Here is an 11,782-nt window from a genome sequence, read left to right as displayed (position 1 = left end):
CAAAATAAAAAGCACATAGGAATGGAAACCACAAGCCAAAATTCTTGCATGAAATCAGTGCTGGTGAAGAGACTAAGACTTTGAAAAAAGAAAAGCTCTTTGAATGGTATCAAAAACATAAAAATTGGGATGCCAGGTGAATTTGTCTCGGAAGAACATCCAACTGAGAGACGCAATAGTTGAAAAGCCATAGTGTTTCCCTGCCATCCATTTCATTTCCAGAAACTAGGGACTTTCAGAAGAGGTTATCTCTGTGTCCAGACTGGCTCCCTCATGTGGGATTATATAATCCTTCAAATACTTGGGTTTGAAGCGATGCAGGTTGTTAAAAGCATCCGATTTGGAATTACACTGGATCAAAAGCATGATTTTCAAGATTTGTTTATTATTTTGAATGTATGCCCCACTTTCTGTTATGGTAACAAAGAGAAACCTTGGAGAGCAGTGAGCACTATTTCCATCAGGTAACTAAATTAACCAGTCTGACAAATATCAAGCAGCTGCTTTGAGAGGCTTAAAAAGCAATTCAATGGCCCAACATCAACATCCAGGAGACTTCAATTATGTCTGGCTAATATAAGCAGTCTGTGCAGCTTTTTGACCCAAGATACTTTCCAGGCATACTACATAAAATTTGCAAATTAGCAAGACATGAGAGAGCACATAATAAGCACTTAAAAATTTGGAAGCCTGTCCTTTTTTTATAACATCTTTCTGTGATGCACAGGGAACAAACAAGAGTGCACAGGGAACAAAACTAGATTTTGTTAACAGAGTGCACAGGGAACAAAACTAGATTAAAAGAAAGCATATCACGGACCAACTCTGTTCCAGCAAAACTGGTCTGATTTTATGTGCATTGTTAAATATAAGTTTAAATTTGTGCGGGAATAAATGGGGTTTGCTTGCTTTATCTGGTTTGTGGACAGGGTATTAAAAGGGCTCCAGAAATATCCAGAGGACCACTAGAAGCAAACATTAAAAAGAATGCTTGGATATGTTCCTTAATTAGTCAGACTCAATTAAGGAATGTATCCATGCATTTTACTTTGTAACAGTACTGGAGTGAATTGCCACTACTGTACCTTCTTCAAGGGCATTATTTTTCAGTTTCTCAGACTATTTTAAAATTCCTTGATGATTGCCTATCCTAATCCTGCTTTAGGTTCAAAGCCCAGAGAAGATTATCAAAGTGCTGCTATACAAGAGTGAGCATAGCTTACGGCAGGGGTCTGCAACCTTGACAACTTTAAGACTTGTGGACTTCAGCTCCCAGAATTCCTCAGCCAGCATAGTCCACAAGTCTTTGTGTCCAGACTAGCTTAAGTCCACAAATCTTAAAGTTGTCAAGATTGCAGACGCCTGGCTTACAGCAAAGTTAAAAAACTATACATCTTCTAATTGTAATGCTGGTATCAGAACACCTCTTTTAATTTTCTTAGGCAATAGTAGTTGGTCTTATGCAACTGCACGTGTAGAAGCCTCTTGGCCTGACAGAGTTGCAATTTCAGCCTGCATTTAGCAAAACATTTTGGGAATGAATGAAGACACAAGAAATTGCATGGCAGCTTGAGTATAGTGCAGTGATGGTGAACCTTTTAGAGATCGAGTGCCCAAAAACTGGCCCCGCCCCACTCCTGCTCTGCCCCCCATTCCCCACCCCACCTGCCCACAGGACCACTCACTGCCTCCAGGGCCCACCGCAGATTGCCAAGGCAGCCCAGCAGCGCTATGGCGGCCACACCCTCTGCTCGTGCCCTGCAGCATCAATTGCATGATGGAGTGTGAGGGCAGAGTCTTGACTATGCTGCCTGGCTGCCATGTCCTTGGCTGTGCTGCTCTGTGTGGGCCATGCTCGAGGGCGAGTCTCCTTCAGAGGGGCTGCTGGAGAGGAGGGGGTCAGGAGAGGCAAGGCTGGGGCAACGGCACGTGTGCCCACAGAGAGGGGTCCGAGTGCCGCCTCTGGCACCTGTGCCATAGGTTCGCCACCACTGGTATAGTGTAAACTTGCTGCTTTGGGACTGTGGTTGCTTTATTCTTCTTTCCAACTGGCAAGGGCTGTAACAAGTGCTCAGGATGGAGTACACAAAGGCAGACTTTCCTCTGGCAAGTGGGTGGTGGAACCATCTGTGAGAATCTTCTCTGCCAATAAAGAGCTGGCAGCATCTGCAGATGATGCAAATACTAGTAGGGAAGCCTCTGAAAAGTCTCTTTCCTGCTGTGAATCTTTTGCAACCCACACATCAGACCGAGGGAGTTAAAAAAATAGATATCCTTAGCTTAAAGAAGGAATATTAAAGCTGCTTAACACACAAACACATCAGCAAAAAAAGAAAGGTCCATCTGACAACACTTCCAGGCTAGGAATTCCTCTGCGATCATTTGCCAAGATTTAATTGACAGTGATTTCTAGTTATAGCATTCCCATATTTTCCAACTGTTGCCTTCATCTTTTTTCTCTTATACAAAAATCCATTACACATGCAAGGACAGAATAATGTTGCAATGTGCTTTGTACTCATATTCCAAAAGCTGTCTAGAAGCACTGCAGATGTTATGTGTTTCTTGTGGCAAGCATACAGATGTTGGGAAATCTACCAATTACCACAGTCTGTCAGTGGCGGAACTTCTCAATGGCTCAATTAGCATAAGTCTTATTATGAGACATATTATAAATCAACGTGTTTCTTTTTTTAAAAAAAAAACGTGTTTCTTATAAGCACAATTGAATCAACATGTATCTAATGGCCTCAAAGAAGAAATGTAACAAAAATCTTCACCTATTTTGGAAACAATAAATTAAAACAAAATTTGAACTGGGGAAAATCAGAAAAATATTTTTTAAAATTATTTTCATATATGCGAAAGATTTTAGAATGCTTCAATACAAGGCCTTATCTGAACCCTTCAAGTCTTCTATAAGACCAATCATATTTTCCTAATTTAACATGCATCTTTTTAGAATATAGTTCCATATAATACATTTGAAATCATATTAATCAAATGTATATATTTTCATAGAATACAACATATAGTGGTCCCTTCTCACCATAAGCATTCTTTCTGAAGTTTTCTTCTGAAAACATTGAACATTACAATGTTGATATATTGATATATTCAGTGATCTACTTCTAAGACAGATAACTGTGAGAATAGATTTAGAGAGGATATAATAAATAAAAGAATTCTTAGATGACAACAATATGAGTTGCAAAGATGATTGGAAAACAAAAGGATCAGTTGCAAATAGCATAAATGAAATTCAGAATGAGATGAAAGGATATAGACAATGACTACCAAGTATCCTAAATCAGGGGTCCCCAACCTGTGGGCCGTGGCCCATTACTGGGCTGCGGCCACTTGGCCACCGGGCCCCGTGAAGGGATGGCCAGTGCACGCTCACACCTGCATGCACTCACACCCCCACACTCGTGCTAGCGGTGAGCATCCTGCTGGCGTAAGCGTCACCCCACCCCCAAGCGTTTGCTGGTGCTAACACTGCCCCATCACCCGCGCATCCCGTTGCCGATGCTAGCATCATCCCACCCCCTCAGGTCCACAGAAAACTCTCTACGGAACCGGTCCCTGGTGATCAAAAGGTTGGAGACCTCTGTCCTAAATAACACTGGAGCCCTGCTAAGTAGATCTTTCACTATTTCAAGCTAAAGTTACTATACATTAAGCAACAAAAGAATGTGTGTTATTTCTATATATAATCCTTCAGTGCACAGAGCCCTATCATGGTGAGCAAAAACTGTTTTGCCACAATATTATGTATTAGATTCAATGCTAGAAATGAGAGATGTAATTTCTAGTACCACTTTAGGCACGAAAGCCAGCTGGATGACTTTGGGTCAGTCATCCTCTTTCACCTCAATCCATCTCATGGGGTTGTTGTTTGGAGGAAAATAGGGGAACAGGGTATTAGCTATGAATAACAATAACATGAAGAAGAAGAAGAAGAAGAAGAAGAAGAAGAAGAAGGAGGAGGAGGAGGAGGAGGAGGAGGAGGAGGAGGAGGAGGAGGAGGAGGAGGAGGAGGAGGAGGAGGAGAGGAGGAGGGGGGAGGAGGAGGAGGGGGGAGGAGGAGAAGTAGTAGTAGTTAGAGGGGATCTTGGAGGTCATCTAGTCCAACCTCCTAATCAGGCAGGAAACCCTATACCATTTCAGACAAATGGCTGTCCAGTCTCTTCTTAAAGACATCCAGTGTTGGAGCATTCACAGCTTCTGGAGGCAGGTTCCATTGATTAATTGTTCTAATTGTGAGAAAGTTTCTCCTTAGTTCTAGGTTGCTTCTTTGGTTAGTTTCCACCCATTGCTTCTTGTCTTGCTTTCAGATGCTTTGGAGAATAGCTTGACTCCCTCTTCTTTGTGGCAATCCCTGAGATATTGGAACACTGCTATCATGTCCCCCCTCGTCCTTCTCTTCATTAAACTAGACCACAGGTCGGCAACCTGCGGCTCCGGAGCCGCATGCGGCTCTTTGAGCCTTCCCCTGTGGCTCCCAGCCTCCTCTGCCTTTGCAGAGAGAGACAGAGACAGAGAGAGGCAATTGCACTTCCCTGCTTCTGTGTATGTGTGTGTGTGTGTGTGTTGTGTGTGTGTGTGTGTGTGTGTGTGTGTGTGTGTAAAAGAGAGTGCACTCACAGTGTTCTCCGAGGAGCTGAAAAGCTTTCTGGGCGGAGCTCCTCCCTTTGCTGCGTCTCTGAAGGAAGCAGGAAGGGCAGGAGAGAGCTAGCTAGCCCAGCTAGGCTGACTCAGGAATTCTGGGAGTTGAAGTCCATGAGTCATAAAAGAGACGAGGTTGCCGACCCGGAGGTTGTTGGACAACAGCTTGAAGCTTGCCAGGTGAGCAGCAGATAGGAGGGGGGGGAGAAAGAGAGAGAGAGAAAGAGAGAGAGAGGGAGAGAGAGAGTGGGGGAAGAGGAGTGGCAGACCAAGGGCAGATAGAGAGGGAGGGAGAGACCCTTTTGACATCTAAAATGAAGATAACACTGCATATATCCTTTTTTTACCTGTGTGTGTATGTAATTTTATTCTCTTAAAGCATTCTCTTGGTGATCATTGTTTTAATAGTATGGATATTCCCAAGAGTCATATTTTTACTTTTATTTTTAATGTGTATATGTGTGTGTGTGTGTGTGTGTGTGTGTGTATATATACATATACACATACACACACACACATACACACACCTATAATAAAGGTTAGAAAGGATATATGCAGTGTTATCTTCATTTTAGATATCAAAAGGGTTTTGCGGCTCCCAGTGTTTTGTTTTTGGTGGGAAACGGGTCCAAGTGGCTCTTTGAGTGTTTTGGGTTGCCTACCCCTGAACTAGACATACCCAATTCCAGCAACCATTCTTTATATGTTTTAGCCTCCAGTCCCCTAATCATCTTTGTTGCTCTTCTCGTACTCTTTCTAGAGTCTCAACATTAAAATTGGGTCAGTTTGAAACATCTCCTTCTAACATGCTGAATATATGCTTTTTAAGAAGAATTCTGATATATTTTGCCATTACAATCAGAGAAGAAATTATTGATGAAAATAATGAACTATATATTAGTCAAACTGTGTATGGCCTTGAGAGTTTGGCCATACAGGATAATTTCAAATTCAGGCACAATAGCTGTGGCATGTAGACTACCATGTCTTCTGTCTTCTAGGTAAATTGAAGTTAAGCTCATTAAAGCAGTGTTTTGTGAGTAATATAAAAAGTAGGATGTGGGATTAGTCGGTTTGCTCTTTCCAGAAAGAATGGTAAAGAAACAACCACAGAATAATAATAATTAGTATTACCTGGATGAAATAGAAAAAGCTTCCTGGCAGATCATAGGATGATAATGGCACTTTGGCCAAGCTGTTATTTTAATACAGTGGTGGGAAACATATACACATCCAGTTTTGTCTGAAATAAAACTTCAACAATGCCAGCTAACGTGTTGGAATGTAGATCAATTTATGGAAGTTTTCCATTCTGTTGTAACACCTTATCTGTACTGTAACTTTGTCACATGAACAGAGTTGCAGAGTCATTGAATAATGTATAGTCAAATGCATATAGTCATAGCTATTCAGATTGGTAGCTTAAAAAATAGGAGAAACTGAAAGAACAAGGCGGCTCTGAGGTTGCATTCTTGTGAAACTCTTAGGACCTCTTGTGGACTTTCTTGCTAAGAACAGTTGAAATTTATCTCAGGGCATTTCCGTATCTGGAACAGCAGATGGCAGCATCTTTCCAACCATGGCTGATCTCAAAAAAATCAGCCTTGGGCTCCTACAAGAGTTTGAAAGTTCAGAAGACAAAACCTCTGGTCCTGGTGACTGACCCAAATTAGATCCTGCAAGATCAGGCCTGTTTAGTATTTGAAGAAGGGAGACTTCTGGAGGCTGAAAATCTACATGGGGTTGTCTGTGAAATCATCTGGAATTGTGATTGGAATGAGATCTTGCTTTTTTATGTCTAGTTCAGGAAAGAACAGTTAGCAAGTTCACTTTGCCTGCGAAAGGGACCTTGGAGTCCTAGTGGATCACTTGACCATGAGCCAGCAGTGTGCAGTAGCAACCAAAAAAAGCCAATACAATTCTGGGTTGTATAAACAGAGGCATAGAATCAGGATCACATGAGGTATTGGTACCACTTTATAAAGCCCTAGTAAGACCACACCTGGAATATTGCAGCCAGTTTTGGTCACCATATCACAAAAAAAAGATGTTGAGAGTTTGGAAAAAAATTTAGAGAAGAGCAACTAAGATGATCAAAGGTCTGGAGACTAAAACATGTGAAGAATGGCTGCAGGACTTGGGTTTGGCTAGTCTAAAGAAAAGAAGAAATAGGGGAGTGATGATAGCAGTGTTCCAGTATTTGAGGGGTTGCCATAAAGAAGAGGGGGTCACGTTATTCACCAAAGCACCAGAGGGCAGGACAAGAAACAATGGTTGGAAGCTGATCAAAGAGAGAAGCAACCCGGAATTAAGGAAAAACTTTCTGACAGTGAGGACAATCAACCAGTGGAACAGCTTGCTTCCAGAAATCGTGGGCGCTCCATCACTGTCTAAGATGGTATAGGTTCTCCTGCTTGAGCAGGGGGCTGGATTAGAAGACCTCCAAGGACCCTTCCAGCTCTATTCTATTCCACAGCAATATTTGAACAATAATAAATATCCTTCTTACATTCATAAAAAAAGCTGGGACTCCCTGCTATCTTCAATGGTTGTCTTTTATAATTCATACAAGACTAATTGTACTGTCACTTAAGCAAAATGTTCGGCATCACACATGACTTACGGAGAAAAGATTTGCCTACGTCAAAAGCCCTGGCACTTGAAGAGACATGTTCTCCTCCCTGAATTAGATGTTGATATGCCTAAATGTTACATTTTACTACTTTATTTATTTAGCAAATTTATATGACTGTTCATTTTACAGAAAGTGAATCTGAGTGGCATTTTATTATGTAACAATAAAGTATCATAAAGACAGGTGAAGAGTTTACGCTCTGAATTGGAGAAGTTGATTATTGTTCACATACATGGCAAAAATATCATGGCTAGCTTGGGGATTCCACTGTGGCGGTATATCATTGCAAATATTCTGCTGCCCTAGCTATTTAGAATCAAGGTTGCTGGTTGATATCCTTAGCCATGTGCTGACTTTTTTTTTCTTGTTGTGAATATGAGTGTCTTCAGATGTATTGGACTACAAGTCCCATCACCATCATCCTCTGACCAGAGTAGACATTGTGAACATAGGCATTAACAATCAAGAGGAGTTGGAAGTAGCACGATAATGTGATAATCTTTCTGAGGGTGCAGAGAAAAACTGATCATGCTTTTTTTCTCCTTTTTATATAGGAAAAAAAATGAGGCTACCTTGGCCGGAATCCTTCAGTTCCTTAATTTGCTGAGGTCTATATTTAGCATAGCATAGTGCTTGAAGAGAACAAACCCTTTAAGAACATCTAGAGACAGATGCTGAAAGGCCAAAAGAATAAAGTATGTTAAAGAAGTTACATGCTTCAAGTCCTTGTTGACCCCTGCATGGATAACCTCTGCAGATTTCTTGGCAAGATTTCAGAAGTGGTTTTTTCATTGCCTCCTTCCTCAGCCACCCAGCTGGCTTTGTGTCTAAGACCTGACTAAAACTCAGGGTCTCCTAGTTTCTAGCCTGGTATCTTAACCACTATATCAAGCACTCTTTTTCTTCTAACTCTTATTTGAACTGAAAGCAGTAATCCCTAAAGAAGCTTACCATATCTACATTAGTTAGCCTTATTTCACCCATCAAATCTTGTCAGAATTTGGGGTGTGATCTAGATGGCCTCTCAGAAGCACAAAAATGGATCTGGGGGGATATATAAATCCTCCTATGCTTCAACATATCTCAAGACAGGACTTCTCAGAGACCGGAGGGCTCTGAACGTATTGCCTTCAGCTATAATTTATTTATTTAGCAACTTTATATGGGCAAATTTTAACTCAGTCTTCCTGACCTATGTTCATTTGGCCACATTTAGAGGGCACCATGCTGACAAAGGATGTAAAAGCACCTGGAATTTTGAAACTGAATATTAAAAATTGGTTTGCTCTGTTTTTATTCATATTTGCTGTTCTAACTTTCACTAGCCCTTTCTGCCATGTTCAACTTCTGCTTAATTTACTTTTACTTGTTAGTCTTCTTTGGCTAATAATTAAAGAGCCATTTAATGGCAATATGCCCAGATCAAGAAACTATCTGTAATTTAAAGAAAAGGTATAAAAGTACAGTACACCAATTTTCCTTAAACTGGTGCCTTGCAAAGGCTTCTGATCACGTACTAAGTGATTATGCTAGCTTGGAATAAAGGCCGTTTTAGTTTAGTAGTTCTTTAAGCCACAGTTTTGGAACATCTGAAATGTGGTTCGAAAACCAAGGCTCCTTAGCTTTAAAAAAAATGTGGTTTACTCAAGAGTTAAATCCATGATAATGAATTAACTTTATAGTAAGTCTTCCCACTCAGTCATTGAAGTAAATTGATTGTGACCCTGAAAAAGCTGGTAGAGGTAGAAGTAAATATTGCAGATTCCCATCCTTAAAAATCATAGTTCACAGCAAGTAGGAGAGGGGAAGCATTCCACTCTATTTGTTTTTGTCACCAAGAAGCCTCTTGATGTGCTGCAGCAGCAACAGCTGTGAAATGGTGTTTCTCTCTGATCTTGACCTGACACCTCCCATGGATGAAAGGCACAAGACGTTTACTCTGCAGCTGACAACACAATCAGCCCTTATTTATATCCCACCTGCTTGGCTTCAGTTAAGTAAACTGACAGCAGATGACTCCTCTGTTTCTACACCTGGGGTACCAATCTATGTTCTCATCCTTTTAACTTACTGGAAAGGATCAGACAATGGTCCCCATAAAGTCTTGAAAAGAATTTGATAGGAACAAAATGGAAATGAGATGTTTGGATAAAATAGGGATTCAGGTTCTCAAACAGTAGGAAAGTTCCTCTTGGCATAAAATGGAGGGCAATCATGTATGTGCCAGGCTGCTCAATTGAAGGGGCAAATTAACTCTTTACTTGGCATTCACACCAGTTCCATCCAAGTGTGTGCCCTCTTTCCTTATTTAATTATACTTTGGGGATAAATGTGTGTGTGTGTGTAATTAAACAAGCAATGAAAAGAAAAAGGGTGGTTAGAGCAGTGGTTAAAATGCAGTATTGCAGGCTAATTCTGCCAATTGCTAGGAATGTGATCCTGACTGGCTTAGCCTTCCAGCCTTCCAAGGTCAGTAAAATGAGGACCCAGATTGTTGAGGGCATTATGCTGACACTGTAAAACGTTTAGAAAGGGCTGTAAAGCACTGTGAAGTGGTATATAAGTCTAACTGCTAGTGCAGGGGTAGGCAACCCAAAACACTCAAAGAGCCACTTGGACCCGTTTCCCACCAAAAACAAAACACTGGGAGCCGCAAAACCCTTTTGATATCTAAAATGAAGATAACACTGCATATATCCTTTCTAACCTTTATTATAGGTGTGTGTATGTGTATGTGTGTGTGTGTATGTGTATATGTATACACACACACACACACACATACACATTAAAAATAAAAGTAAAAATATGACTCTTGGGAATATCCATACTATTAAAACAATGATCACCAAGAGAATGCTTTAAGAGAATAAAATTACATACACACACAGTTAAAAAAAGGATATATGCAGTGTTATCTTCATTTTAGATGTCAAAAGGGTCTCTCTCTCCCTCCCTCTCTATCTGCCCTTGGTCTCCCACTCCTCTTCCCCCACTCTCTCTCTCTCCCTCTCTCTCTCTTTCTCTCTCTCTCTTTCTCCCCCCCCCTCCTATCTGCTGCTCACCAGGCAAGCTTCAAGCTGTTGTCCAACAACCTCCGGGGTAGGCAACCTTGGCTCTTTTATGACTCATGGACTTCAACTCCCAGAATTCCTGAGTCAGCCTAGCTGGGCTAGCTAGCTCTCTCCTGCCCTTCCTGCTTCCTGCTTCCTTCAGAGACGCAGCAAAGGGAGGAGCTCCGCCCAGAAAGCTTTTCAGCTCCTCGGAGAACACTGTGAGTGCACTCTCTTTTACACACACACACACTCTTTTACACACACACACACACACACACACACACACACACAACACACACACAAAACACACACACACACACAGAGAAGCAGGGAAGTGCAATTGCCTCTCTCTGTCTCTGTCTCTCTCTGCAAAGGCAGAGGAGGCTGGGAGCCACAGGGGAAGGCTCAAAGAGCCACATGCGGCTCCGGAGCCGCAGGTTGCCGACCTGTGTGCTAGTGTTATGTTATAAAATGGAACCACAGGACAATTTTTGGGGGGTTAAAGAACCTTCATAGATTCTTCCATTGTATGATAAAATTTTATTGTGGTTTAAATTATGTATCTTATTAAGTCAAAGACAGAGGCATTAGTAACCGAGACAAGTAGTTACGCTGTAATTTAGATATAGTTTAATCTTGGGTGGATTAGTGTGCTACATATTTTAAAAGTAGCCAGGAGTTGGAAACATATAGGTATGTAGTGATATTTTACTGGGCTTATAAACTGCTCCAGTCATGATTGACTTCAAGTGGCATATATCCCAATAAATATGGGGAATGAAGAGATTAAAAACAGTGCTACTCTTTGGGGTGTTTCTTCCCTGGCATATATGTAATGCAGAGAAATAAAATCAAATTTAGAGTAATTTACTCTGGAGAGCTTCAATACATTTGAAAGTTATCAAACTGGTAATAATTATTAAAGCCTAGACTACTGTACTCATTTGGGTTCGATGAGATTTTACTTCCATAGAACCATCCATAGGATCAGAAGGCATACTCTGAGAAGGCACAATTGCACTACTCCAAAATGATGAGTTCTCAAGCTGTGTTCTGTAAAGGCAATATCAAGGGAAAGGGGAGAGAAAAGTCAACAAATTTAAACTAAAATGGGGATAGTTTGTAAAGCTGCAAGAAGAAAGGCACAAAGGTGACTATGAAAGGACATCTACTTAGTTGTAGTTGTGCTGGGAAACTATGATTCCAGTTTGCTCCATAATATGTAAATCAATCAGATATTCCTTCTCTAAATAAATACTGGTAATTTGTTTTTTAGTAATTTTATTAAGAATTACAGCAATAAAAAACTAATACAAACTGAAAAAGCAAGAATAAAAAGTAAAAGTTGCAGGAACAAAAGAAAAAATAAGAATATATTTAAAAAGAAAAATATATAAAGAAGTGACTTCCCATCTTTATCACAATA

This window comes from Crotalus tigris, unplaced genomic scaffold (assembly GCF_016545835.1).
Source record: "Crotalus tigris isolate CLP2741 ecotype Arizona unplaced genomic scaffold, ASM1654583v1 scf7180000017605.3043972, whole genome shotgun sequence".
Lineage (NCBI taxonomy): Eukaryota > Metazoa > Chordata > Lepidosauria > Squamata > Viperidae > Crotalus > Crotalus tigris.
This window is presented reverse-complemented; position numbering follows the sequence as displayed.